This window comes from Hemiscyllium ocellatum, chromosome 21 (genome assembly GCF_020745735.1).
Source record: "Hemiscyllium ocellatum isolate sHemOce1 chromosome 21, sHemOce1.pat.X.cur, whole genome shotgun sequence".
Classification (NCBI taxonomy): Eukaryota; Metazoa; Chordata; class Chondrichthyes; order Orectolobiformes; family Hemiscylliidae; genus Hemiscyllium; species Hemiscyllium ocellatum.
Window position 1 is genome coordinate 58,617,236 of NC_083421.1, and position 25,243 is coordinate 58,642,478.

General features: G+C 40.0%; 1 protein-coding gene across 4 annotated transcripts in view; it reads right to left on the reverse strand.

Annotated features, from left to right (window-relative positions):
- The window catches only part of LOC132825915 (nucleus accumbens-associated protein 2-like), a 106,837-nt gene that overhangs the window by 58,822 nt on the left and 22,772 nt on the right, over nucleotides 1-25,243 (reverse strand). For 3 of the 4 annotated variants that reach the window (XM_060841544.1, XM_060841539.1, XM_060841541.1), the window contains exon 3: nucleotides 17,854-17,960. The exons of the other annotated variant lie outside the window; for it this stretch is intronic. The gene's annotated coding sequence lies outside the window, so the exon portion shown is untranslated. The remainder of the gene's footprint in view (nucleotides 1-17,853; nucleotides 17,961-25,243) is intronic. 4 annotated transcript variants of the gene reach the window in all.

The window sequence follows — 25,243 nt, forward strand, 5'->3', positions numbered from 1 at the left end:
CCAACGCTGATTTTACAGCAGCAATCAGGCAGTAGAGATGATCAGACTATTATGGGAGGGAACATGGGACCAATGTCTACAATGAGATAACATGGATTAGAAAAATACATTCTCAGAATCCTGGTGCAGAATCTTCCACCATAAAACATTAAAGCAGAGTTCAGAAATAGCCTTCAAAAACAGAATTAGTCGCTCAAGTTATTCCAACTGAATAATGGGAAGATAGAAACCATCGGAGTTTGTACAAAAACCAAAACTATTCCCTACCTTTTGTCGCCCCCCCCCCCCCCCCCCCCCCACATTTCCTGGGAGGTCAAAAATTAAATCAGATCCTCAGAAACTTTGCCATTTCTGACACCACCTATACACACACCATCACGAAGGCCATCTCCATATAATCATCTGATCTGGCTCCTGCCTCAGATTATCAGTTCTTGAAACCCACAATCATGTCTTCATTTCCTCTAGTTTTGACTATTTCAATGTATGTTTTCTTCAAACTTTAGGTCATCCAAAGCTCTGGAGCCCATGTCTTAACTTGCAGCAAATCTCATTCCTTTATCACCCCAGTGCACAACTGATCTACAATGGATTCTTTATTTTAAAAAATTCATCCAGATTTTCAAATGCTTCTATGGTGTCACACCTGCTTATATTCACAAATTGCGATATCTGTGCTCCTCTGCCTCGAGCATCCCCTATTTTCATTGCTCCACGGTTAGTGGGCAGGTGTTCAATGCCTGAAGCCCAAGCTCAGGTGCTCTCCTCACATCTCTTTACCTCAAGCATTGCATGTGACCTGCGTTTTTGACCAAAATGTCAGATATTTCACCAAATAACATCTTCCTATGGTGGTGCTGATGTCATATTTTTAATTTATTAGGCTTCCATGAAGCACCATGGGGCATTTTATCACTTATAAAGGTGCTAAAGTACAAGTTATTGCTGCTGTTGAGAAAAAGGAATATCAAAGAGTTCAGGGATTGACCAGCTAAGTGGGAGTAGACTAGTTAACATGGAGAAAAATAAATGTTACTGTGTTGGAACATTCAGATTCTGTTACTGCTTGCCATCTGCTCTTCGATCAATGCTTTAGAATCTTTCACTACACTAAAGACAGCTTTTATTGTAGTGGTTCTTATACACAATATGGTACAGCTTTGGAAGAGGATTTTTGCTGTGAAAGTACAAAACCAAAAAATTCCTTGCAAATATGGAATCTGAACTTTACCAAAAAGGCATTAAAAAAATAAAGAGCTTACCCAACCACCAAAACGACTGTTGACAATTTCTTGATATATCAATAACAGGCATGACACATTGAATTGTTTGACATCTACTGTTCTTTCACCGCTGGGGCTTGGACTGAATCCAACTAGAGATGAAATGCTCATTTCTCTAATAATTCTGAACAAACATTTTAAAAACTTACTTCCTATTGGGTGTTATTCCAAAGCAGTAGGTGGATAACAAATTAGTTCAGTACAAAATTGCAGGTTGGGGAAAATGCAGCGATCCAGTGTCACAGCTCACTTCAGAAAATGGAGGCATTTTGATGCAATAAAATATAGGTAGCACTTTCCCGCATTCAGTTAGGATATCCCTCAATCTTGAAAGTATTTATGCTGAGTCAGGGTAGAAAAAAAAAGCACTAATGTTTCAGCTTAGAGCACAACATTCATCTCAATGCTTAATTCTACTCGTAAACAAATTTTTTTAAAAAATTAGAACCCAAGGGTTTTATCAGCTCAGACCATGCAAGTTGAAGATCCAAAGAAATGCTCATCAGGAAGAAGGTAGAAAAAATGTTAACAGAATTACAGAGAAGTTTAACCTTCACACCACAGCATTGAACATGTTTAATGGGATCATTAACAAGTCAGAAACGATTGCTGAATAATTTACTTTCAGCTGTCACAAGACTAACTGTTTGAAGCACCACAAGAGTACATTTGTAAATATGCCAATGCTCATTTAAAGTTTGCTGCATCTCTGCACAAGCTTAGTTTTCCCACAGACAATTCAACTAAAATGTTTTTTTGGCAGAACAAGTATTCATTGACCATTTACCCTTGGTAAGCATAAGCCAAAAAGGAAAATAGCTTCACAATTCAAGATTTGCTTAAAATCTGCTGTTAATTTATCCATTCTGCAAAATTGCCTTCAAAAGATAAAGTAATTATCCTCCGACCCCCCCAACAGTGCCAAGCTCGAGAAGGTATTTTCTTTAAGTTGCCACCACAAAGTCATGGGTTTCAGAATAAAAACAAATGTCATTGGTCTGGTAGGAATAAATCTTCCCTAGAAACACAATGGGAATTTGATTCAAGCTTTTTAAAAATGCTATCAGGAAAGACTGATATAAATCTTCAATGAAATACACTAGCTGGTCAACTCAATTTCCTTTAAAAAGCATTATAATATTTAATATGTGCAATGAAATACATTTTAGACATTACTAGTGTATGTTTGATGAGAGACAGGATTTGCTGCTGGTCTAACAAAAGAGGTATTTAAACAACATTGGCATAACATTCATTTCCAGGGACTGCAAAAGCGGAATCCCAATTTTATTAAATTGTAGGTGTGGATTATTTTTACAGTGCTTTAGGGACTGCATTCCACATTGGTCCATTATTTCAATGGCATTGTTGTTCTATTTTTCTTATATTCCTTTATTTACATATTTTATCCCATAGTTATTTTAAAGCTAATGAATAATTTGGTATTGAGCAATAATTTGGACAAAAAATATTTAGCTGCCCTAGTCAGCAGTGCACTACTTCAGCAATATCTGGGAGTAATCCTCAGATTTCACAGAAGTCAGATGTAACTTTTTGGGGTTGATTTACCACAGCATGCCTAGATGTATTTGACAGCGAACCAGAGATATGGTTTAAATTGATACTGAATGAGAGGTTTGGTGTACTGATATGGTTAGTGCTTGTTGGCAGGGAACAGATTCTGTGGGTGAAAACCACATTTGGCACTTGATCAAGGAATTTCCATAAATACTGATGATTAAAGCTTTCAAAATTCAATGTTTTGGTACAAATTGATTATTAGCATGCTTACATTACCTTTCTCAGCTACAAGACAGACATACACATGCACAGAAAATAAAAAAATGAAAATAGTGAATTCTAGGAATCTGAAATAAAAATAAGTAGTACTCAAAATACTCAACAGGAGAGACAATAGCTTGGAGGGAAAACCAGAACTATTGCTTCAGCTCGATGACCTTTCAGCAGGACTAATCATCAGTTTTCATTAATTCTAATGTAAGGGCATCAACATGAAACATCAAGTTAGTTTCTTTTCCACAGAGGTTGTCTGAACTGATAATTATTTCCAGCACCTTTAATTTTGTTTTGACAAATTTGTTAGCATAAATAAAATACAAGTTCAGATTTGGTACAACTGAGTGTTGAGGGAGATGTATACAAAAATCAATTCCATCAGTTGACTAAAGGGTGTGAATATACACCATATGGTAATTTAGGTACATCACATGCTCACACGAACAATATAACTCAGTTTATGGCATCACACAGATTTTGACAAAAATAAATCCTAAACCTAGGCTTTATATAGAGACTCAAATAAATTTCACTTCCTAAGAGAGACAGAATGAGGTTTCAGACTGAACATTTTTAATATTACTGTATCGTAATTTGAAGTCTGTCTGTACTACTATACAGGCCACATTTGACCTTACAAGTCCCAACCGACTTTATAGGAAATTCTTCAAGTGCCCAATTTCCTCTTGAAATCACTGACCCTACCTTCTTCACCCTCATAGGAGGAGTTTCAGGTCATTGCCTCTTGCTGCATAAAATTCTCCTTCCATCCTCTTTTGCTTACCCATGAAAAACCACATGGTCCAAGGTCTACGGGTGCACAACAGTCATTATGAACAGCTTTTCTTTTCTAAATTCATGTGGGATATTTATTATCTGTCCCTAGTTGCTCTTACGAAGGTGAGCTGTCTTCTTGAATCTCAGCAGTCCATCTGCTGTGGCTAGACCCACAATGCCGATAGGGAGGGAACTCCAGGATTTGGACCCAGCAGCAGTGAAGGAACGGTGATACATTTCTAAGTCAGGACAGTGAGTGGCTTGGAGGAGAACTTGAAGGTGGTGGCATTCCCATCTATCTGGTGCCCTTGTCCTTCGAGACGGAAGTGGCTGTAGATTTGGAACATGCTGAGTATCATTGGTGAATTTCTGCAGTGCATCTTGTAATAGTACATATTGTGGGGACTGAGTTTCCATGGTGGAAGGTTGGATGCTTGTGGATGTAGTGTCAATCAAGTGGGCTCTTTGGTCCTGGATGCCATCAACATTCTTGAATGTTACTGAAGCTGCACCCATCCAGGCCAGTGGGGAGTACTCCATCACACTCCTGACTTGTGCCTATTGGATAGGTTTTGAAGAGTCAGGTGGCGAATTACTCAGCACAATAATTCTTAGCTTCTGAGCTGCTCGTAGCTATTGTGTTTGTGGCAAGTCCAGCTGAGTTTCTGGTCAATTGTCAGACCCAGGATATTGATATTAAGGGATTCAGTGAAGGTAACACCTTTAAATATCAAAGGGCAGTGGTTACACTGTCTCTTATTGGAGATGTCATAGCCTGACATTTGTGTGGCATGAACGTTACTTGTCACTTACTAGCCTATGTCTGAATATTGCCCAGATCTCGATACGTTTGTACATGGATTGCTTTCATATGAGGAATTGCAAATTGTGCTGAACACTATGCAATCATTGGCAAACAACCCCACTTCTGACTTTGAGGGAAGGAAGGCCACTGATGAAGCAGCTGAAGATTTTGGGGCTGATGACACTACCAAGGAACTCTGACAGAGATGACTGGCATTCAACAACCATGACTATCTTCATGTGCAAAGAACATTTTACTACGATAATCTACGATTCAGGTTTTGCTAGGGCTCCTCGATACCACACTGTCAAATGCAGTCACTCTCACCTCACCACTGGAATGCAGCTCTTTTGTCCAGGTTTGAACAAAGGCTGTAATGAGGGCTGAAGCTGACGAGCCTTGTCAGAACCCAAATTGGGCAGTGAGGTGGTGCTTCTTAATAGCATTGTTGACACCTTCCATCACTTTACTGATTATCAAGAGCAAAGACTAGATTAGAGTGGTGCTGGAAAAGCACAGCAGTTCAGGCAGCATCCGAGGAGCAGTAAAATCGACGTTTCGGACAACAGCCTTTCATCAGGAATATAGGCAGAGAGCCTGAAGGGTGGAGAGATAAGTGAGAGGAGGGTGGGGATGGAGAGAAAGTAGCATAGAGTACAATAGGTGAGTGGGGGAGGAGATGAAGGTGATAGGTGGAAGAGATAGGCAGGTAGGTCAGGTCATGGGGACAGTGCTGAGCTTGAAGTTTGGAACCGGAGTGAGGTGGGGTAAGGAGAAATGAGGAAACTGTTGAAGTCCACATTGATGCCCTGGGGTTGAAGCGTTCTGAGGCAGAAGATGAGGCGTTCTTCCTCCAGGCGTCTGGCAGTGAGGGAGCAGTGGTGAAGGAGGCCCAGGACCTCCATGTGCTCGGCAGACTGGAAGGGGGTGTTGAAATGTTGGGCCACGGGGCGGTGTGGGGCGGGCGGGTGTCCCGGAGATGTTCCCTAAAGTGCTCTGCTAGGTGGTGTCCAGTCTCCCCAGTGTAGAGGAGACCGCATCGGGAGCAACGGACACAATAAATGATATTGGTGGATGTGCAGGTAAAACTTTGATGGATGTGGAAGGCTCCTTTAGGGCCTTGGATGGAGGTGAGAGAGGAAGTGTGGGCACAGGTTTTGCAATTCCTGCGGTGGCAGGGGAAGGTGCCAGGATTGGAGAGTGGGTTGTGGGGGGTGGGGGGCGTGGACCTGACCAGGTAGTCACGGAGGGAACGGTCTTTGCAGCAGGCGGAAAGGGGTGGGGAGGAAAATATATCTCTGGTGGTGGGGTCTGTTTGGGAGGTGGCGGAAACACCCATCACCAAACCATCATCTCCCAGACCTCTTCCTACTGCCCTCTTGACCATGACCCCACCCTCCATCACCAAACCATCATCTCCCAGACCATACAGAACCTCATCACCTCAGGAGATCTCCCACCCACAGCTTCCAACCTCATAGTCCAGGAACCCCGCACTGCCCAGTTCTACTCCTTCCCATGATCCACAAGCCTGACCACCCTGGCCGACCCATTGTCTCAGCATGCTCCTGCCCCACTGAACTCAGTCCCACCTACCTCAACACTGTCCTATTTCCAACCCCACCCCCCCAACCCCAGGAACTCCCCACATATGCTTGAGACACCACCCATGCCCTCCACCTCCTCCAAGACTTCCATTTCCCCGGCCCTCAACGCCTCATCTTCACCAGGGATATCCAATCCCTCTACACCTCCATCCGCCATGACCAGAGCCTCCAAGCCCTCCATTTCTTCCTCTCCCAACGTCCCCAACAGTACCCTTCCACCCTCTCATTCGTCTGGCCGAACTGGTCCTCACCCTTAACAATTTCTCCTTCGAATCCTCCCACTTCCTCCAGACCAAAGGGGTAGCCATGGGCACCCATACGGGCCCCAGCTATGCCTGTCTCTTTGTTGATTGTAGAACAGTCCATTTTCCGTATTACACCGGCACCACTCCCCACCTCTTCCTCCGCTACATTGATGACTGCATTGGCGCCACCTCGTGCGCCGCGAGGAGGCTGAGCAATTCATCAACTTCACCAACACATTCCACCCTGACCTTAAATTTATCTGGACCATCTCTGACACCTCCCTCCCCTTCCTGGACCTCTCCATCTCCATTAATGACGACCGACTTGACACCAACATTTTTTTTTACAACATTTAAACTCCCCCCTCCCACTCTGCCGAGGACATGGAGGTCCTGGGCCTCCTTCACTGCCACTCCCTCACTACTAGATGCCTGGAGGAAGAACGCCTCATCTTCCGCCTCAGAACACTTCAACCCCAGGGCATCAATGTGAACTTCAACAACTTCCTCATTTCCCCTTCGCCCACCTCCTCCTAGTTTCAAACTTCAAGCTCAGCACTGTCCCCATGACTTGTCCTACCTGCTTATCTTCTTTTCCACCTATCACCTTCATCCCCTCCCCCACTCACCTATTGTACTCTATGCTACTTTCTCCCCACACCCACCCTCCTCTCACCTTATCTCTCCACCCTTCAGGCTCTCTGCCTGTATTCCTGATGAAGGGCTTTTGCCCAAAACGTCAATTTTACTGCTCCTCAGATGCTGCCTGAACTGCTGTGCTTTTCCAGCACCACTCTAATCTAGACTCTGGTTTCCAGCATCTGTAGTCATTGTTTTTACCTGATTAGCAAGAGCAGACTGATGGGGTGGTAATTCAGCAGATTGAATTTGTCCTGCTGCGTGCAGAATGCAAAAATAGACAAGATGCCTATTTTGTGTCTGTGCTGGAACAGCCTGGCTACGGGTGAAGTTCTGGAGCACCAGCCTTCAGTACTATTGCCAGAATATTGTTAGGGGCTATAGCCTTTTCAGCATCCAGTGCAACCATTCTTAACATCACATGCGGTGAACTGAATTGGTTGAAGACCAGCATTTGAGATACTGGGGACCTGTGGAGGAGAGAGATCTGTCACTTCTGTTTGAAGATTGTAGCATATGCTTCAGGTTTATCTTTTGCACTGATGCGCTATGCTCGATCATAGAGAATAGAGATAAGTGATGCGCCTCTTTACTAAAGTTGCTTAAATGGCCACTACCATTCAAGACTGAACTGGCAGCACTGCAGAACTTAAATTTGATCATTGAGCTAAGTGTTCTCACAACCAATCACTTGCTGTTTTGCAGCTTTATGACACTATTTTTAGGTGTGCCATCCTTCACTCTTCATTGAACTAAGGAAAATGTCCTGATGGTAACGGTAGACTGGGGGAATGCCAGCCACAAGGCTACAGATGGAGTTGGAACATAATTCAGCTTCTGCCGATAGCTCAAAGCATCTCATGAAAGCTCAGTCTCAAGTTATTAGATCTGTCAGAAGTCGCTCCCATTTAGTACAATGAATGTGCCATTTAACAGTGCAAGTATTATCAAATGTGATGATAAGACTTTGTCACCACAAAGACTGGGCAGCAGTCACCCAGTCTCTGGATTCATTTAAGAAAGAGTTGGATAGAGCTCTCAAAGATAGTGGAATCAAGGGTTATGGAGATAAGGCAGGAAGCGGATACTGATTAGGAATGATCAGCCATGATCATATTGAATGGCGGTGCAGGCTCGAAGGGCTGAATGGCCTATTCCTGCACCTATTGTCTATTGTCACTCATCCATGGACAGATACATCTGCTGCAGGAAGATGGGCAAATACACAATATCAAGTATGTTTTCCCCTCATCACCTGCTACAGCCCGGTGTGGCAACAATGCCTTTCAGGGACGTGACCAGCTTAATCAGTAGTGCTGCTGCTGAGCAACTCTTGGTGGTCAATTATTGAAATCTCCCATTCGGAGTACATTCTGTACTTTCAGTGCTTCCACCTAGCGCTCTTCAACGTTGGCCATTCATTCATTAGCCAAGGGAGAACGGTGCACAATACGAAGCTCAAAATTTTATCCATGTTTGACCTAATGCCATGAGACTTCATGGCATCCAGAGTCAGAGTCAGAGTCAGAGTCAGAGTCAATGAAGAAAACACAGAGGATAACTCCCTTCTGACTGTATATCACTGTGCCGCCACCTCTGCTGGGCCTGTCCTGTTGGTGGGAGAGTACACAACCAGGGATAGTGATAGCAGCATCTGTATGGACACTTTCTGTAAGATAATAATACCAGGCTTTGCTTGACTAGTCTGTGAGGCAGATCTCCCAATTTTGACACCAGCCCCAGATGTTAAGGAAAACTTCGAAGATTTGACAAGGTTGTTTTCTTCATGTCATTGCAGTGTCTGGTGCCTAAAATCGATACCGGGTGATATTCTTTCTCAACACTTTATAGCAATTGTTAAAATCTAATGGGTTGCTAGACCATTTCAAAGACCAGTACGCAGTCAATCACATTGGGTGGGTCTGGAGTCACATATAATCCAGACCAGGTAAGGATGGTAGATTTTCTGTGCTAAAGGATAAGTTTTCTGAAAATTGTCAGTGGTTTCAGTCATCATTAGACTCTTAATTCCAGATACTTATTGAATTCCAACTCCATTGTGTGTCACGATTCAAATCCAAGTCCCCCAGTCATTACCTGAATTTCTGGATTAATAATCCAATGGTAATACCACTAGGCTTTACCATTCCTAGATGTAAACATTATAACTTCTTAGTTTTCTGTATTTTTGATTGCAGACTGAAATAGATAAAGGACTGGTTTAAAATCCAAAAGATCATTAAAGGGTCACAGTACATTTTTTTAAAAATAAGTAACAAAATACTCATTGTACATTTTGTTTACACAGCTATTTGCTCAAGCAGTAATGGAAGAAAAGCTGGACACAGAATCAAATATGAATTCAGCTGGCTACAAGTAGCTGATTGGTATGTAGACTAGTGACCAGTTATTAATGGCAACGGACTCCTGCCTACCAACAACTGATTGGCTCCCAGGTAGCTGAGCAGCTTGGCTATGTGAATGTGTGGCAGACCTCTAGAAAGAAGTGGGTTATTTTGCCTCTGCAGTGTAAAAGCATCAAGTTTGAAGATAGTTTTGTTTTCCCTCAGCAGATGATGCAAGCTTAAAGTAGGCCAAAAAACTGTGCATGAACCAGCCATCCTGTGCTTTCCACAAGCAAATGGAAAGATCTGGAGAGGAGAATCAACAGCAGCATGCTTTGCTAAACCAAAAGAACAATGTGAGCAGGGCCCATTGAATTGCCTTCCCATCATACCCATGTTAGTTTGTCTAAATGTATGCGTAGGGTGATGTTTATAAAAGGGATTAGACTTTTAACTAATCATCGATCTATGTGGTTCGTCCGTAACTATACTACGTATTTGGGATAAAATCTTAAGAATAAAACACGGTTTGTGCTTTTGTCAACCTGGGTCTAAAAGGCAGATTTTTGGAGCATTTTACAGACTTTTATGACATCTTTTATGAAAACTTCAGGAACAGTAGGGCTTGATTACCAGCAGTGTACCCCAGTGAAGCATAATGATGATAAAGTGACCATTGAGACTGACACCAAGTTCGATGTGCACCATCACCCACTGAGAATCCTAAAATAAATAAACTAATTGAAAAATTATATTTCTAGTCATTATTTGGTTTTGTTACAGATAACATGTCTGGATTTTCTATTTTTTTTGGCAAATATGTCAGACATCCAGCACAACACTGTATAGGAGTTGGGATGACAGGTTACGGCTGTACAGGACATTGGTGAGGCCACTTTTAGAATTCTGTACATCCTTCTATAGGGAAGGATGTTGTTAAACTTAGAGGGTGCAGAAAAGATTTACAAGGACATTGTCAGGGCTGGAGGATGAGTTTTTGGAGAGACTGAATACCTGGAGCAGAGATAAAGAAGTGACCTTAGAGGTTTCTAAAATCATGAGGAGCATGGTTAGGGTGAATAACCAAGGTTTTTCCTAGAGTGGGAAGTCCAAAACTACACAGAGGGGATAGATTTTTTTTAAAAAGTGACCATTCAAATAACTGTCACGCAGAGGGTGGTGCATGTATGGAACGAATTTCTAGAAGAAATGATGGAGGTGGGTGCAATTACAACATTTAGAAGGCATCTGGACGGGTATATGATTAGGAAGTGTCTAAAGGGATACGGGCCAAATGCTGGCAAATAGGTATAGGTCAGATTGGGATGGCTTGATGCTGCAGACGTGTTGAACCATAGGATCTGTTACCATGCTGTATGGCTTTGTAAAACCGTAACTTATACTGGAATCTTAAGTGCAGATCATGCTCAGCACAATTAAAGCGGCTGTGAATTTCTACAAAAAGATGTCATAATACAAGAAGTTAATTCTACCAATAAAAACTGGCCAAGTCAAAGATCAACTTTTTGTCACCACATGATGCACTTGCTTCTAGGTCTTCCAAAACAATTGAGGGTATTGTTTAAATAAACCATTTTAAAATTTACATAATGTAAACCACGAATTGGTGCATTCAACAAAATGCAAATGAGCACAGTATTCTTGGGTCTCCTTGTGCTGCTAACAAATACTTAAAGTGTGAGGTAAGGGGAATATTTTTAAGCATCATCTTACTGTGGTTTTATCTTGCCATGAGGCTGCAAGAAATAGCAAGGTCATGTTACAATGCATCACTTCCTGTGATGCACGTGTCTTTTAGCTCAATCACAGACTTAAGCCAAACAACAAAAGCAAGCTCATTTTTATACTACAATGTGCAACCAGATGGTCAATTACACGCAAAGCAAAAACCTCCCCAAATGTCTTTCATCCGACTGTACAAGATCTAGTTATATGCACAATAAAGCCTTCTGAATCAGAGAAGCTGGACTCAGAACTAATTTCTCAGAAAAGAAAATGTTTATGCCAAAAAGTATAAACCTCCCAGTGCACGTTTGCTTTTTAATTCTTGATTTAAGTAATATTGAAGCTTCACTGAGGGCAGCATATTTTCTACCAGCATCATTAATCATTTGCTCTCTGCCTACACCCTTACCTTGAAACTCAATCCCTGAGCAAAACACATCAATGAATCCTGGTTTTAGAGGCCAACTCAAAAATACAAGCATGGTGCAATTAAGTTGTATATTAATTGTTCAAAGTCAGGCAGCTCAGGTACCAGGTGAAGACAATTTTTTAAAAAATTCTTACCATTCATCACTCAGAATACAAATAGCTCAACATGCAAAATATACTGTAACACTTCATTTGGGGAAATTTTTCAATGTACGCAAACTGCTGAACCTCAGTTACATTTATCTATGCTGTGTAAATAAGCTCCATTGCATAGAATCACTTCACTACACCAAACACTAGCCAGAAGCTGAGAGGAACATATTAATGCAGCCTATATATGCACCAGGAGTTTGAAAAGTATTCAGACAATCAAAGAGCACAGCATAAGTAACCTGGTTGCACAAGCACACTACAAAGCTAGGATTCAGCTTTACAAAGGCAAATTGTAAAACCTTAACTGTATGCTGATTGGAAACAGACTCTTCGTATCTACAGTCATGAGTATCTATCTACTTTAGTTATTAGACAACACTTGGCCTAGAACCTCCTTTGGTTTGGTATTTCATGTATTAGGCTAAGTACTACATAAATATTTGGGGTGAGAATTCTCAGATCAACACCCTGTCAAGCAGAGAGTCTAAGATACACACCACCCTCCGTGAAACAAACACTTCCTTAAAAACTCATTTAAACCCCTTGCTCCTTACCTTAAATCTTTGCCCAGTTATCAATCTCTTGACTGAGGAGAAAAGTGCCTTCCCATTTGAGGATATTAAATTGGAGATGGTTTAGAAAAGATCTACCAGAATGCTGCTAGGACAGGACAGTTTGAGTTGCAGAGAGAGGCTGTGACTTTTTTCACTAGAGTGGAGGAGGATAAGGAGTGACCTTATAGAGGTTTCTAAAATCATGAAGGGCACAGATAAAGCGAACAGCAAAGACCTTTTTCCTAGGGTGGGGCAGATCAAAACTCAGGGGCACGTAAGTGAGAGAAGAAAGGTTAAAAATGGGATCCCAGGGCAACTTTAAGAGGGTGGTTTTTATGTAGAATGAATTGCCAGAGGAAGTGGTAGATTCAGGTACAGTTACAATATTTAAAATACATTTGGAAAACGTACACACACACACAAAAAAAACAGGAATAGGTTTAGAGGGATATGGGCCAAATGCAGGCAAATGAGACTAGTTTTAGATTGAGAAATTTGTTCGGCATAGACAAGTTGGATCAAACAAACAGTCTGTTTCCGTACTGCATGATTTTATGCCCATCATAATTCAGCATATGTAAACAAGGCCTACTTCTCAGCGTTCCTTATTCCAGAGAAACATCCCAAACTACCTGATCTCTTAAATTAAAGCACTCCAACCCAGAATCATCCTGATCAGACTGTTCTGCACCCTCTCTGTGTGCAATCATATCCTTCCCAAGACACAACTACTGTACTACATACAGTATTCCAGCTATGACCAAATTATCATTGTGAAGGAGCTGTAGACAATCTCCCTACTCTTGTTTTTATTCAATACTTCAGCAAGTTATTTGCCAGTCTTATCCATCCTATTGACTTGCCCTGTGGACATACATACCTAGGTCCCTCTGATTCTTTGAAATTCTAAAGGATCTATTTCTCATGCACTTGTTTTGTTATTGCTCTTTAAATGCATCATCTTATTTTTTTCAGTAAAGTTCACACTGTCTACTCCAAGCAAAACTGAAGTTGGAATCCCTATTATTTTAACGGAGGATCAGTTAGCTCAATGGGCAGGGTGGCTGGTTTGTGAAACACAGTGACATTGGTAGTGAGACTTCAATTCTGATACCATGGAAGCACTGCCTTCGCAACCTCATTTCTTGCTGGAGGTGTAGTGACCCTCAGGTTAAACTCACTACAAGTCAACTGAGAGCGCAGCCCCATGGTCACCTCAGCCTATGGTGACTTTACCTTTATTTTTACATTTCTGAAATTTACCTACATATATGTTCTCCAACTGATTAACATTTAAATCTCCCAACGTGATTGCTCCTTTTTTTGCTTTTAGGTTCTCTCCATATGGCCTCAATTGAGGACCCATTTAATGTATCACCCCCAGATGCTGGTTTACAATACAAATCCCTACATCTGTTGCTGTTATTGTAAAGGCCGACATTCTAAACCTCTCCCCTCGCCTGATGTGTCATGATCCTCAGGTTAAAACCACTACCAGTCACCTGCCTCTAATGGTAGGACAGCCTATGGTCCAGTGGGATTATGTCAAATTTACCTTTACTCACTGCAGTAATTGAATATTGCAACTCTACCTGCTTTTTCACATCCTTCCTGACCTGTCTGAGGATTCTATAGCCCAAAATATTGAGCTGCCAGACTTGCTTCTCCCTCGACCATGTCTTCTGATAACAATGATCAGCACCCTCTAGTCATCTGCATTACTTGCAAGACTTCTTGCATTACTGTAAGTAGCATAGAGTTCCTTTGTGCTTTAATTTGTCTATACATACCGAGACTTGTTTTTTTAATTCTATTTTTCTGTGCATCATCCCTTAGTTTACTTTCACTCCATATCCATCGCGACTAAAAGTAGTTTTAAAAACATTAATTTACCCAGTGACCCAGGGATTATCATGCACCAATCTCTTCAATGACATGTTCACCTTCCCTACCCACCAATTTTTATAGTCGTTAGTATGCAGCAATGAAAGTAATCCAGAGATAACACCACTCAAGCTCCTGCTTCTACCCAGTTCCTTAAATTCTTGCTGTAGAATCTCATTCCTCATCTCATGTTATTGAGACCAATGTGAACCATGACCTCTGACTGCCTTCCCTCTCAGCGTCCTGCTGTAGTTCATTCTGTACATTCCTTGTCTGTATATCCTTGTCTGCACTCCTCACTATCAAATTGCCTGCCACCTATTGCTTTTCCCTGGCTTTCTGCTCTCGCCTTGTACAGCTGGCCATTGCTCCTTTGTGGAGTGCAGACAGTCATTCCCATCATTTTCCAACACAAACATTTTGAGATGCATACTTGGGCTCTCCTGACTATCTGCCTCTCTTCTGACTGTTGGTCACCGATTTCTTAAGCCAACAGGTGTCCACATCTAAAGATATGCTATTCATCTAGGTCTCAGTTTTGTGGATGTATTGCAATGTCTCCAGCCAGGGCTCAAACTTGTCAAACCAGCTGCTGTCTGCAGAATTGGTCAAGACAGCAGAAATATCCAAAATTTCCTACATACCTCTGGTTGTGCAACACACCGTAAAATGCACCAATGGTGTTCTCCCTATTAACATTTCTATTCTCCATTTATGGAAAAGCCTCTTCAGGCATTTCTAAAAGCTGTGCAGGCAAAGGAGAATGCAATTCAGCTGGTTTCACATTGAATTGGCACTACCACAGGCAAATCTGGCATGGAAAATTATAGGATTAAAAATCAATTCAATCTTCATCCTATCAGGGGAGTGATATTTTGCAATGAAGTTTATTCTCACCAGCACACCCCAGCCTGGTCAGGGCACAATACTGTTTTTTCTCAGCTCATTTTTACAGATTGGATTTATTGTTGTTACATATATTGAGAATGTGAAAAGTATTGCTTCTAAGGACCATACAAACTGCACAGGTAACCGAACAGAGTGTAGAATATAGTGTTACAAATGGAGAGAAGGAACCGAGAGGTCAATATTAACATTTGAGAGGGCCATTCAAAAGCCTGATAACAGTTAAAAAGCTATTCTTGAATTTGTTTGTATGCATATTCAAACTATTATATCTTCTGCCTGATGGAAGAGGATGAAAAAAAAATAGCCTGGTTGGGAGAAATTTTCGATTATGTGGCTACTTTCCCTAGGCAGTGTGAAGGTGGAGTCAATGGATGGAAGGCTGGTTTACTTGATGCACTGTGCTGTGCTCATGACTCACTAGGTTCTTGCAGTCTTGCGAACAGCAGTTGATGCGACTAACCTCTGGAAGCACTTCATAATTATAGAGGCCAGAGCCACTGGGCAGTGCTCATTGAGGCAAGCAAGATGAGTTTTTTTTGGCAGTGGGATGATTGACACAGGTGGGGAGTTTTACCACACCAACCACCCGGTTTTCTTTGACCAGTAGCATCGATGAGACAGCATGTGTCATTCATGCCCACGTGAAATTAAACAAGACTAACCTAGGTCATCTAGGTGGATCCCTAAAACAGGAAGTGGATCACAGCAGAATCAGAACAAGTCCAGGTGTAAAGAACCTTGTGATAACTATTGTAGCACTCTGGATATAACATTCAACTAATCAGACTCAAACACTGGAAACAACACACAGTCATCTATTTTGTGTGTTGTTAGTGGGTTACAAAACACATTCTACACCAAAAAAATTCTGTTTCACACATACACTGTAATAGTTCAATTGTGTTAAGTCCCTGCTGATAAAATGATTTAGATTGCGATGATTTGACATTTCTGTTGCAAAACAACTGATGGTTTTGGGGGCGGGGGCGGGGTGGGAGAAAAAAGAATAAAAAAAGCTTCTCTAGATACCAGATAACAAATTTCTAAGCAGAAAAATATTTACATCTACACCAACGCAACAATGAGATTTAACTAGTGTTTACAGTAGGAAATTCAATGATGCAAGAGAGAAAAACTTTCCATACTCAGGCATTCAGCTTTTCAACACAAAATGGTTCAACAATTTCTTTCAATATTTATAGCAGCACTTTTTTTAAAATGTACTGTAAATCATGCTGATTCAGAAGAGAAAAATCACAATCATTCATGAAGCAAAAGAAGCTCCAAATTTAGCATGCAGTATTAAACAGGCACAGTTTTATTTGCTCAGAGCAAATGTCACATTTGGATGGTTTTAGCCAAGGATGAAATTAAGCTCAATAATCTTTCCCTGCCTCTAAGTGCTCCATATTTCTTAAGAGGGAAAGGCTTGATTCAGTGGGTGAGACTATTAAATTTCAATGGATGTCAGGTTAATATTTCTAATATGTGACAGTCCAAGCACTATAACTCTTTATGTGAATCAATCAATGATCAGTATTGACAATACAAAATGATCCCAAATTCATTTAGATGTGTGTCAGGTCCTACCAACACTTGCACCTACACTGCCACAAACAACGGAACCTGAGTTTTAGGTCAGCCCAAACGGATATGATAGTTTCACATGCCTGCAAAGATTTTACATAAAAATTAATGTGGATAAGATTTGTGGGCTATAACATAAAAGGTAGCAGCCTCATTGAGAGAGCATTGCCTCCGCCTTAAGCAGATGTCTAGATTCCAACCAGAAGATATGATTTCATTACAATTATTCCACTGTTCAGTCCCAATGTCCATTAAAGGACTTAAATTTCACCCATTAAAATGTGTAAGATCACCATAACTCAGCCACCAAATGAGATGAGCTGCAGAACTGAACTCTGAACTGTTATTAAGACTGGCAAAGAATTGACTGTGATACATATTTTGTAGTGTCAGCTGTGGCTCAATTGGTAGCATTTTTGCCTTTAAGTCAATAAGGCCCAGACCCAGTCTTTCTATTCTGATTGCTATAAGCGATCCCTTGGCATTTTTTTGAAAAAGAACACAAGAGTTATCCACGGTATCCTAACCAATATTCATCTCTCAATCTACATCACAAAAACAGATTATTGGTCATTATCACAACTACTCTCCTTTGGTGTATGCTATCCAGATACTGGGTATACATTTCCTACAATACAAGCATGAGTATATTTCAAACATACTTAATTAGGTATGAAGTGCTTTGAGACTTCCAATGCTTGCAAAAAACTCTACATTAATGCAGTTTAGTTAACTCCTTGAATTTAAGCAAACAGCACAATATGTGTACATGACTTGCATATTAAGAATTAATAATTCATGTCAAAGGAAATTATCTCCAATGTTTCCACCCATGACACCAAACCCAAAGGAACCAAATACAAATTGCGTTGATAGCCTTCCATGTGATATAACAATTTGTGCCATGGTGGTCAAATTAGCATTCTTGAAAAGAAAAACACTTACATTGGTCTCAGTATATAAACAGACACGAATCCAGATTAAATAATTATATATTTCAGTTTCAAAAATTAACATTAATTGATACAACAATGTGTTTTAAAACAAGGACATAGAAATATTTACTTATCCCATGATGAAAACTCGAACTTACCGGAGAACTCAGCCACACAGTCAAAAGGGGCATTTAGTGCTTGATATATTCTGCAGCAAATCCAGCTGGATCAGCAGAAATATTGCTTAATATTTTCTTAGCTGGAGCTGTGCGCAAGCAGAGAGAAGAAAGAGAAGGAAAGATTTTTTAAAGTGATTCCTGTTCAGAACGGCTACTCTGTAATAAAGAGAAGTCAATTTGCACATGTACAAGATGATGATTAAACCGAGTTCTGCTGTGATATCCCATGGCCTGATGGTGAATACGTAGCCTAGTACATCACTTGGCCAAGTTATTTACGAAAATCAACAATACATCAATGAGTGTAAGCAACTTCAGGGTTGGAAATGTGCATTTCTATTTAAGAGAACTTAGTGAGGAATCTTTTTTCTGGATTTGAACCCAAGGCACAACAGCAAACAAACTGAAGTTACAAGTTTAACCACAGCTAATGCAGGAACGACCAGGTAAGTTTCGTTCAAGACAGACACTCCAGATCACCCAATTTTCTGCAATCTGGAGCAAAGCAGCAAAGTCTGCTGTTACTCATAATATATTGGTTGATTAATAATGGTCAAAAAATGTTTTTAAATAGACCAAACAGATGTATACTTCTGCCACAAAAGGATTTATACAGTTTAATTTCATTAAACAATTGTCCAAAATACATTGCTCATGTATTCTTCGTTATATATGGATACAGTACCTAAAACTATCAATTTCACAGCACTAAAATGAGATCGCATTTTTTTTCCAAAAAAGCTTTCAAGTGACAGTGGATTCATCAGTTTGACAGAAGAGTGATCATTTCAGTGCTCCAACTTTCAGTAATGCTGTACATATTTTTTTTTTACCCAGAAGGAACTATGGAAATTTCTGCAAGTGATCTGGAGGAATGCCAACTTTATAATGATAGTACTGAACTCCAATCAGCATAAAATGGAGGGAAAGGGAGCAAACAATCAGATACAATTTGAGCAGTGTTAACAAATTGCAACTAACATTTGTTAATATAATGCAAATGACTGGAAATTAAAACAGAAGTAATGAACTTGAACAGTTAGTTATTTTAAAAAAATTGTTTCAGTGTGTGCATCAACTGAAACCATGAAGGACAAAATGGCATCAGCAAACAGGTCTTCTGCAAGAGAATAAAAATGGGATTAACATATTTGATGTTTGTTGATCATAGAAATACTCAGCCGAATGACCTCTTTATGCTGATGACACAACAACTCTAATAGATGTTGAATAATAATTTGCTCAAGAGAGGGTGGAAAAAAGTGAAAAACAGAGACAGAAAAATTGTAACCGAGAAAAGGATTTATTGTCTATGTTGGTCTTAGGCTTGCAATCATGACCACTCATCCACCATCCTTTCCTTCTATTACTTCAATTCCACTCTTCTCTTCAATTGTAATCTTGAACTTGCCTATCCCAACACCTCATGTGGAAAGATGGTATGTGGTGGTTACATCACAAGACAAGTAATCCAGAGGCCCAAGCTAATGTCCCAAGGGTGTGGATTCAAATCACTATAGCAGTTTAAATTCAAATGAATAAAATCTGGAATTGATAACTAGCTGCCATCTTTAGCCGTGACGCTAAAGCCCCAGAAATGTGCTTGGACTCTCATCTGCTCCCACTAGGAAGCTTTAAAATTAAAGTTAAAAGGGCAATTTGGCACAGCAGCAAGTGCTAGTTGTGCTTGTTAGAAACACCCACCTTATGAACAAAAGAAAACATAACTAGCTTATTCCCCATCATTTACACGTCCCCATTTCAATTAACTTCAAGTGTGCATTCCACAGTCTATTTTTTCTGATACTGTTTCTCTCAATAGTCTGTCTAATACCCTCAAATTTTAAACTTCTGTGCTAAAATCACCCTAATCTCCTATTCCAATAACGGTCACAGTAGCAGGGTCTTGAGTTTTTTTTTGCTACATGTGATTGTGGAAAAAAAACTAACGTGAGCTTGGGAACTATATCAAAAGATTGCATCAGGATTTCACATTCTGTCCTTATTTGTGTGAGAAAAACGCTTCCAATTATGACTGTGCCAACACACTGATAAACTTCGATTTTAGTCCCATACCCCAACATTCCCCAATCACCATTGTATTCCAAAGTAAATCCTGCAAATTAGCCCTCAAGTATACATCCAATTAACTTTGAGAAGTTCCTATAGAATTTGAACCCACAATCCATTCAGGCTGCCAATTGCATACCTTAACAATCCAATGTGGCAGAAGTTTTAATTTCCCCTCATAGCTCTTTTGACCAATACTGAAACCCAAGACATTCAGTTGCTGACTCACTTGTTGGAGGAAAGAAATTCCCCCACTGTTGCTTATTAAACACTCTTGCAATTATATACACCTATTAGTGGAAAAAGGACAACATTAATTAACACCTCTGTTCCCAAAATAGTTTTCCCTATTGAGCAAAGTTGAAGCTGGCAACAGCACAAAAGAATTTGAAAACTTGCAAATCCAAATTACTGGTAGATTTCTAGAGGTTGCTAGTTTTATACTGGAGTGCAATGTTGGCAGTGGAACAACTATGCACCTCCTATAGGCAGTGTTCAAGTACAGGTAAAGTAGGAGCACAGTACATTAGTCATTATTTTGCGAGCCTAATAATCCAGAAGGCCAAGGCTAATAATTCAGACACGTGTATGAGTTCCATCACAGCAATTTGGGAATTTAAATTCAGTGAACGGAATAAATCAGGAATTGCAAGCTTGAATTATTGAGTGTTAACATGGAACTACCGAATTTTATATAAACCCACTTGGTTCACTAAATACCATCTTTAAACTAGCCCAAATGTGAATCCAGTCGATTCTCAAGAGCCCACTAAAACTACCTAGCAAACAATGGAATATAATCAGGCAATAAATATTGTCATTACCCACATCCTGAAATGAATTAAAAATTGCAATACATCCAGAATAAAACAGAAATTCTCTTGTGCTATTGCACAGTTCTCAGACAATTAAACAATTCAAGTTCTCAACTTCCATTGGCCCCAAGTCCATAGCACAGAAGTGCACATGATTTTCCAGTTTGAGAGAGTTTGTAAAGCCAGCTTCCAGGTGAAAAAAAAACACAGGATGTTGATATACAGAAGGAGCTGTCCTCAGAGGCTAGGGAGTGGGAAAAGGAGCAAATTGCCTTCCTTTTGTACTTCATGCAGGTAATTGGAATTTTTCAGTTATTTAAAATAAAAACACTCATGGGACGTGAATGGAACTGGCTACACCAGCATTTATTGCCTGTCAGCAATAGCGCTGGAGGATGCAGTAGGCCATCATCTTGAACTGTTGCAGTTAATGGGCAGAGGAACCAGGATTCAAATACATGAACAGTGATGGAACTGTGACATGGTCAGGATGCATAGGACTTGAAAGGAAACATGCAAGTGATGGCGTTCCCATTCATTTGTTGACCTTGTCCTTTGAGATGGCAGAGGTCACAGGTTTGGAAGGAGCCTTGGTGAGGTGATGCTGTGTGTTTTGTAGATGAGAGATACTACTACCTCTACAGTGAGTCAATGGAGGAGGGAGTAAATGTTTAAAGGTGGGGTGCTAATCAAGTGAGTTCCTTTGTCTTGGATGGTGATGAAGCCACATTCAACCAGTCAAGTGGGGAATAATTCGTAACACCCTTGACTCTGCCATTCACAAGGCACAACTGATTTGGGGAGGCACATTGAAAAATGCAATGTTCTGCATAAGTATCAGTAAGGTCATCATAAACTGAGCAACCCACCTATGCAATTAAATCTCAGATCTGTTTACTGCTTTCCAAGAATCCCAAACCTTCCAGTTGAAGTTTTACTTCATAAAAGTAGAGCAAGCTAATGATGTAATAAAGCACTAAAAAAATTATAAACTGCAATTAATCTAGGCCAAAACAATGGTCATTAACTAGCTGAAAACTTGAAAAAGTGACCCACACTAAAGGATATTGTAATTAATTATTATTACTACATTCAAATCACTCACAGCAACAGTTGAGCAACTTAAAAAAGTTTCCGTGCAGAAAGCAAGAGTTATAAAAACAATTAATATGTCACTGGCTTCCTTCAGGTCCTGTATATTTGGATAAAATTTAATTTCTAAAAGCTCATTATCATGTGTCAAACAACAATGTCATAATGTATTCACTTAAAAGTGCAATTACCATCATGTAGCACCAATTTCATGCTTACACCACGTGGTAAACATCAAGTGGCATACTTCTATTAGAATTATTTCAGCCAATTTTGAATGGCCAGTGCACCAACCTTTTTGCTACTTTTCAAATAACAGGGTTTTTGTTTTATATACAAGACATTCATCTCAAGTAGTGGAATGTGGAGAAAAATTCTAAATTCATTGAACACCACCTCAGCCAACAACCCTCTTTTTTTTTTAAAAAGCATTTCACAGCATATCAGCCCAGAGCACGTGTTCAGTTCCTCAGTTAAGGGTTAATTTGGGTTGATCAAAGAAAGTCTTATTTAAGCCAGCTCCAAACAAAGTAACAGCAGTACAATTCTTGGGCCATCATTTCGTACTAGCAGTAAGAAGTGTCCTTCTGTCACAATGACCGAAAATGCCTTATTGCAGCTTGTTAACCACAGTTAAATCACTACAATAGTTTCCTACCAACAACGACAGAAATTGCGTTTAAAATTATTCAAGCAGAATTTGGACAAGATACAATCTCCAATAAGACACACCAACATGTGTTTAAAGGCATCCAATATTCAAGTAATTTTCATTATGTTCTGTTCTAAGAACAAATGTTTCCCCAGGAATTTTACATCGGTGGATTTCACATTCCAAAGTTTAGTAATGCAGTAACAAGAGGATGATAATCCTGTGATTTTTCTAATCGTATACGAGCTTGTTCTACATGAATTTTACAGGCTTGTACTTTGGCAAAGCCCACTATTCATTGCCCCTTCAGTGGTGCACAGTGAAAATCCTGCTCCACTCTCACTCAAGGATTCGCTAAACCTTTGCATTTATTCACTTCTTTATCTCTTGATCACTAATCTTTAAAATCCTATTTTATTGTACATTCTATCCATAAGCTAACTTTTTAAAAAATTCATGGAATGTAGACAGCATATTTGCTGCCAAGGGCATTGAAACAACCATTGCATCAGACTGGGTCTAGGTTTGGCCATCAGATGAACATTAACGAACCAGCCCACAAATTCAGATTTATTGTCCTGCTGGTCCAGAATAACACTCCAGTGTATTTGATGTAAAAAAAGAATCAAAATAATTACAAAGAGAGGAACCACAAGATGGTGAACAAAATAAATTTTAATGATTTCCAGAATAAAAAAACCTGCATCGTCTGCAGCATCATGATTTACAACTTTCCCTCCAAGTTACTCACAATCCTGACTTGGCAATATGTCACAATCAATGGGTCAAAATCCTGGAATTCCTTCCAACAGCATTGGGGATCTACCTACAGCATATGGACTGTAGCAGTTCAAATGCAGCAGCTCACCAATACTTTCTCAAGGGCAATGGCAATAAATGCTACCCCAGCCAGTAACACTCAGATCCAACAAATATGATTTTTTTTTACAAATTAAATAAGAGGAAATTTAATTCAAGTTCAGACTTAAGAGGGTTTGCTACATCTCAGCAAGCAAAGGAAACAGATTTAAAGCTAACTGATCAAAGAATCAGAGAGAAGACAAAAATTTTGCTTACATATGCAGCAAATTATGACCTGGAGTGCACTACCTGTAGGGATTGTGGAAGCAGATTAAATAACTGCAGGCAATCCCGAAGTTGCAAACATGTTCAGCTCCTGAATCAAGACTGTGGAGCTGGAAAAGCACAGGGATTGCAGCATCCGAGGAGCAGAAGAATCAAAGTTACGGCATAAGCCCTTCATCATCCAGTAACATCGATTCTCCTGCTCCTTGGATGCTGCCTGACCCGCTGCGCTTTTCCAGCACCACACTCTTGACTCTGATCTCCGAATCTGCAGTCCACTTTTTCCTGTGTTTAGCTCCTGAGTCTGTTTGCAAGTCCTTTGTACACAAGACAGAACACAATGCAGGAGGACATAAAGCAACCAATTGTAAACTCAGGAAATTTTTGTACGCCAGATATTTAAAAATCCAGAAGTACGAATGTTCCCAAGTCAGACATTTCTAAATAGGGGTTCCCCTGTATTTTCAACAATTTAGATAAACACCTAGAAAAGATAAACACTGCTCTTCCCCATAGCCCTGCAGTTGAGTGAAACTAAACTCCAAAACAAATCAATCATAAATAAGCTTAAAGTGCAAAGGCTATTTCAATGATTGATATTCAATCACATGAAATTACAAAAGCCACCAACAAAGCAAAAAAAATGCTGTTTTGTTAATTTGGTTTGAAAAAAATAAAGTGTATTTGAGGAACCTCAGTACTGAGTGCTCTTACTGAATATCTGGCTACTTTCACCCTGAAACACCATAAGAGGCAGGTCACAAGATATGCAAACTTTGAATCTAATATAAATAGAGAGCCATCAACTTCAGATGTATTTTAAAATTAATGGAAGATACGGCACCAACAGTAGAAAGGCTGCATCATTGATACCCACAACCTTACTACCCTACCAACCATCTTAAACTAAACGTGGCAACTTTCCAATTATAAAGGGAAATAAAGAGTAGCAAGATGGCAGAACTGAAAAGGGTGACAGGAACAGCCAATCATCTTACTTCTTCCAATGAATGGACTCTCCTAGTTGAACATCTGTCTTGTAATTTGTTTGAGTTAGACATTCAAGAAGCAATTGTGCATAGGTTAATAAAACCAGAAAAATGCTTCTAGAAGATTAGGCAGGAGCAACAAAAGTTGAACTTAGACAGCAGGAATATAGTCAACAGATTGGTCAAATTGGCAGAGAAGTGACAAATGAAATTACATTCAGAGAAATGCATGTTAATGCATTGAAAGAGAAAACAAAGGGGATACACAAATGATTGATTAGAAAAAACTGGAAACTAACACAGCAGAGGACTTTGAAATGCAGACTCAGATCTTTGAAGGCAGTGTATGGGAAACTTATCGGCCAAAGGTATCGCAAATATGAGAATGAATATAGTGAGAGAACTACTTATACAGTTAAGTCATAGCTAGAATATCACAAAAGGACAGAACATGAGAGTATATGATTGCACTAAAGAGGATCTAGAGATTCACCAGAATATTGTCAGAAATGGAGATTTTTCATTATAAATAGATTAAATAGGCTACAGCATTTACTTTAGATCAAAGTAGGTCAAGTGGACATTTAATCCTGATGAAGGACCTTTGTCCGAAACATCGATTTTCCTGCTCCTCAGATGCTGCCTGACCTGCTGTGCTTTTCCAG